The sequence below is a fragment of the Centruroides sculpturatus genome, unplaced genomic scaffold (genome assembly GCF_000671375.1).
Source record: "Centruroides sculpturatus isolate CEXI.00-Female unplaced genomic scaffold, Cexi_2.0 scaffold99, whole genome shotgun sequence".
NCBI classification, from domain to species: domain Eukaryota; kingdom Metazoa; phylum Arthropoda; class Arachnida; order Scorpiones; family Buthidae; genus Centruroides; species Centruroides sculpturatus.
Window position 1 is genome coordinate 122,672 of NW_019384321.1, and position 6,000 is coordinate 128,671.

The 6,000-nt window shown below is 29.3% G+C and overlaps 1 protein-coding gene across 2 annotated transcripts in view; it reads right to left on the reverse strand.

The window, feature by feature from the left end:
- Nucleotides 1–6,000, reverse strand: part of LOC111625610 (thrombospondin type-1 domain-containing protein 7B-like) — an 88,100-nt gene that overhangs the window by 62,081 nt on the left and 20,019 nt on the right. The gene's annotated exons all lie outside the window — the stretch shown is intronic.

The window sequence follows — 6,000 nt, forward strand, 5'->3', positions numbered from 1 at the left end:
TTATCCAAAGAATAAAGGAAAACAATGTTTTCTTGGTCCGTTACATATGTAAAAGTAAGGAAGAACGATAAAATTAACTTTACCGTAAATTCTGCTAAGTCAGTCGACCTTTCTGAAATGATTTTCTCTTCCTTTTTTTTCTATAGTTTCGTGACGAATCGAAGAATTTCCACTTTCGGCCAAATTTAACCGTTGCGATGCAAAAGTTTTCCTCCATTTTACCGAGGCGAAAGCAAGCAAAATGCAAACGTTTTAATTCTTATTTTTGAAAGAAAAGAAAGAAAAAAAACCCGAAGAACTTTTTATAATACAGATAAAAATGACGTAATAGTTAATTGTAGTTTTCGATAAAGTGGAAAAATAGCTTCGGATTCCTTAGAATATTATTATGATAAGGTTATAAATGTGACATTTGCATAATGCTCTTCCGATGCGATAAACTCGCAGTTTTCATACTTTGACGTCGTTCTAACTTCTAAAATTTCCTCTCGTTTCACAAAGGAATAAAGAAGAAAGTCGATTGAATTTTCGTTTTATTTTATTATTATTATTTTTTTTAACGTAAAACGTTCGAGATTTTAAAATTTTGTTAGAAGAAATAAGAAAGAAATTAATCGAGATTTTTATAATTAAACCATTTATTAATAATTAAATATTTGGAAATCTTCTTTAAAAGTTTGATCCTCGAAAATCTATTGAACTCCGAAGATAATTTGTTTAATGCATTCGCCGTGTTATCCTCTTTCCTACGACTTAAACCAATAGGATTATAAGTTATTAAGAAAATCTAATTATTATATATTTCGAAAGAGAATTTATATTATTATTATTTATTTATTTTTTTTTTATGTCGGTAGAAACGATTTTTCTAGATCAAATGTCGGAAGACGTATACGCATTTTTGCTCTTATCTAGTTATTATAATTGTTACACTCGAGCGAGCTGGAGTATTTAGTAGAGGGAAAGATTAATTTAGCAGAAAACAAGATAATATGTTTACACACGACTCTAAATTATTCTAATTTCGATTATACATTAACTGCGATGTTTGTATAGTTGGTCGATTTAGCGGATCGATTCGCTTTTCCTGCCCTGGGCAATCTTAACAAATGCTTTATTTGCAATTATCCAGTTCTATTAGCGTAATAAATACTTTAACATTATTGTTATGTTTTAATAAAATTACTTAAAAATTTTACAATCGCTGCCTATTCTGATTCAATCTGTGTTTAACCTTTAGGATTTTTTTAAGTCTTTTAAGTCTGGAATCGGAATATAAATTATTATTATTATTATTATTTTATTGTCTAAAATATTATTTGTATATTTTCTATTTTATTATTAGATACGACAGAAAACAATTTTTACAGAAAGCATAAATAGGATACAAAGAAACAATAGAATAACAGACAAAATACTTGTAAGTGTAAATAACTTATTTATTATTAAAATCTTAAAAAGAATTTTATACATATAATCCCGATTATATATTCTATAATTAAAATTCTAAAATTCTGCCGTAATAAATTGTAGATTTTTCAATTTTTATAGGATAAATAAATCCTTTCTTCGAGCCAGATTATATAGACGAAGAATTGTATATTAAGATTACGTAAGCAAAAATAAATATTTTCATTGCTAAATGTGATATATTATGTAATGTTCAATTTTTATTTGTGTCGTATTAAATATTCATCTCTCTCTCCTTGTCAATAGGGGAGACCGGGGCAACTTCGGCATGCGGGGCAAGTTTGTCAAGCTCTTTTTTTTAAAAACAAATTAAAAGGAGACTTTGGTTATAGGTTAGGCAGTTGAGTTTTATTGGTGGCTTGTTGAGTGTAGTGTTTTTATTATTTTCCAGCAAGCGTAGTTGAATTATCAAGCAAATTTTCATTTTCGTTCAATTCCATATAATATTTTTTTTCCATTTATATTGAATTGGCAGGTTTTGTTATAATTCCATGATAACGAAAGTTACTTTTCCTGTTAGAAGGATGTAACTTCAACTTATTCACGTGTCCAGATCGTGGCTTGGCATTCTGTTCTCAGGGTTGTACTTAATGTTTCGAAATGATGACTAGCGGGGTAAGATCGGCAACATAAAGCCACATTAGAAGCAAAGGATAAAAATCAAACAGATGATAAATGAAAACATGTTTGCATTTGTTATTCATGTATATATGTCTTTGAACTTGCATTTCGTTGTAATAATATTAAATGGGTGTTGGATTTGTATTTCTTTGTTTTAATAGTGAATTCCAACTTATACATTGTTAATAACATAATTTTATATACGTGCCTATCTTGCTCCATTACTGTTGCCCCCATACCAGTGGCAACTTTAATAAAAATAATTAAAATAATTACAACTTTACAAAAAGAGAGAAGTTGCCGATCTTGCCCCTATACCCGGGGCAACTTCGTCAATTTCTCTCTTCTTGTAAAGTTGTAATTATTTTAATTATTTTTATTTCCAAACTGATTTTAACCAGTTCTATAGTAAGGTAACATTCCAATAGACAATATGCAAAGCTTTTTTTTTCAGTTTACAGCAGTATTTATCACACAAAATTTAAGTAAAGCTTAACATGCCGATCTTGCCCCGATCTCCCCTAAATTAATGAATTTGTACGAGATAAATAGGGCATTTGGTTGTTACATCATATACAAAACAAACCATAACAGATTTAGTTTCGTTGCGTTAATTAATTTAAATCACGTAGAAGAAATGATTCTATTTGAGAGTTTAAAAAACATAGTCTATTCCCCATTCTATAAGTCATATTGAACGAAAAAAAAAAAAAAAAACAGAAATTTAGCAAACGAAAGTTTATTTGGAGTTTGTGTGTCCCCGCGGTAGACTCGAATCAATTTAAAATTGCTTGAAAAATTTCCGATGGTTATCAAATTTCTTCGAAATCTGTCCAATCTGTACCATGTTTATTGGAACAGACGTACTAACGGATCGATCGACGGCATCGATACCGGCATATACTTTCTTTTGAGTTATGTGAATTTTGGGTTTATGCCCGTTCCTATACCAAGTGATGTTTCAATTTATTTTTAGTGATTACTTTCCTCTCAACAGTAGAAATTCTACTAAAATCCTATCCTCTTCCACTCATCCTAAATACTTTTAATATAAGAATAATTTTTTTAATTTATATAAATTTAAAAATCGATAATAACTCATTTATAGTGAAGATTATGTAGGTTTTATCCCTATTCATACGAAGCTTTTACACAAAAAAAAACCATCACTTTAATATAAATTTTACTACAAATACATACAGTACTAAAAATCTAAAATTACATCGGATAAACTTAATAAAATATAATTAAAATAATAGATAAATTTAGAAGAAGTAGATGACTAAACATATTTAGCATCCTATTTATTACCTGCTATAATATAATAAACCTTTATCCTACCGTAATAAACTGGGGTTAAATTTGATTATTCGACAAATGTCTACCACAGATGCACAATCGATTCGATTATCTTATTTCACATTCTATTTACACCGCTAGAAATTAAGCGTATAGACGAATATAAACTAATTTAACTTTTAAGAGAATTCCGAGAAGAATTTACTCAATTATACCGATAAAAATTAATAAATATTTACTATAATAACGTATAAATATATCTAAAAAAAAAAAAAAGAAAATAAATTAATACGAGCGAGAATAGCGATCAAACTATTTATATCGGACAGTTGGACTGTTTTCTGAAATAAATTGTTTCCAAATGATTGACTCTAACTTAGAAAAACTTTCTTTTTTTATTTTTAAATTGGCTCCGTTATAATAACCTTCGAATCCTTTAAAGTTTTATTGCTAAGTTTAAAGGAAGCACTTTCAGAGTTTTGATTTGGACGAGTAAAAATATCTTTAGAAACTCTTAAAAAATATATATATTTATTTTTTTTAATGTTATATAAATATCTTTTATAATGCAATTTCGTTATATAAAAGTGATACAACGATTATATTTTATATATATTTTGGTTTCCAAGACAACTTATTAGAAATTTTCTGACAAGCATTCTTCAAATACTTTAAACCGGTCGAACTTCTTGTAGCAGAATTAATTCTATTAATGAAATGTTACAAAATTTCTCGGGGCATTATCTACTTAAGAGATTTTTTTTCATGGATTCTAACGAAAAAAAAAACCAATTTTGTTGAAATATTTTTTAAAATTAAATTAAGAAATTATCAATCTTTATACTAGAAAAAAAAAAACATAAAAACTGATGAAATTTTTATATACAAAACATTTTTTGTAAATATTAAATTAAATAAAAAAATGGCATGATTTTAAATTAATTAATTAAAAATATAGGCCTATATATAAGATTTTGTACAAAAATTTCGTTTTCGGTTTTATAATCTGCCGAACGGTTTACGTTTTCATCTCTGAATCTTGAAATTTATTTTAAATTTATACAGTCGACCACCTCCCCCATAACACTGTTGATAATTCCGTTTTATATGAATTCCATGTTGTACGAGTCAATTAGATTTTACAAATACGTGAGCCGTTCACAGCCCGGCACACGTATTTGTAAAATATAGGGAAATATGTACAAAATGGCATATGTTTTTATTTTAGGTTCACAACTCTTTATTGGTAAATCACAGCACTGTCATATTCTACACCAATTATCTCTGGTTCTTTACCTATGAATTATAATAAACATTTATAATATAAAAGTAATAGAAAAAAAATATTGTTAGTTTAATTGGGATCAGCCAAAATCCATTTTGTCCATATGCTATGGACAAAATGGCACATTACGTAAGGACAAAATGACATTACACGTAAAAATTATAAAATTACTGACAAAGTTCACAAATGAAACTCTTAATTCTGTTAGAAACGTCAGCGCAAGAAGCGTGAGCCCAAAGGAAACAATTTAAGCACCGTAACCAGTCTTCTTCAGGCTTAGATCGGGAAAAAAGATCATTGCAATATATGCATGGACAGTCCTCTTCATCATCTTGAGAGTTATCAGGAAAATTTTCTTCTTCACTGTCTTCTTCGAGTAACTTTTTAGTAACGTTTCGTCTCCTTTTCTCTGGCGGAGCTTCGGGCTCATTTTTTGATTTAATTGCCTTCATATTAGGAGTAGAAGTTAAAACTAAAGAAGTTTGTCGAATCTTTGGCTTACGTTTTCCTTGACCACTTATAAAAAGTCTTTTTTGGGACGGGAGAAATTTCCTCAATAGACACAGCGAGAGTAGAGGACAATGGATGTTTTTTAGTAGTAGCAGCAGATGAATGATATTGAATTGAATTGCTCAGTGTTTGCTGATTGAACCTGAGATGAATTATCGGCTTGTTGTTCGGTAGGTGCTGTTATTTCAGCTGTATTATTGTCGTTAGGTGTGACGGCACGAGATCTCTGTAGCTGATATCTTGTGGACTAAATGACATACCTATGTCATTATGTCCGTTGCCTATGTATGTCGTTTTGTCCATATAACGTTATAAAAAAACAAAATTATAAAATAAATACAAAGATGATATTTTTAATGGAAAAAGTTACAAGTCGACCCCCCCTATAACACTGTTGATTATTACGTTTTATATGAATTCTACGTTGTACGAGTCACTTAGATCTTACAAATACGTGAGCCGTTCACAGCCCGGGACACGTATTTGTAAGATCTAAGTGACTCGTACAACGTAGAATTCATATAAAACGGAATAATCAACAGTGTTATAGGGGGGGTCGACTTGTAACTTTTTCCATTAAAAATATCATCTTTGTATTTATTTTATAATTTTGTTTTTTTATAACGTTATATGGACAAAACGACATACATAGGCAACGGACATAATGACATAGGTATGTCATTTAGTCCACAAGATATCAGCTACAGAGATCTCGTGCCGTCACACCTAACGACAATAATACAGCTGAAATAACAGCACCTACCGAACAACAAGCCGATAATTCATCTCAGGTTCAATCAGCAAACACTGAGCAA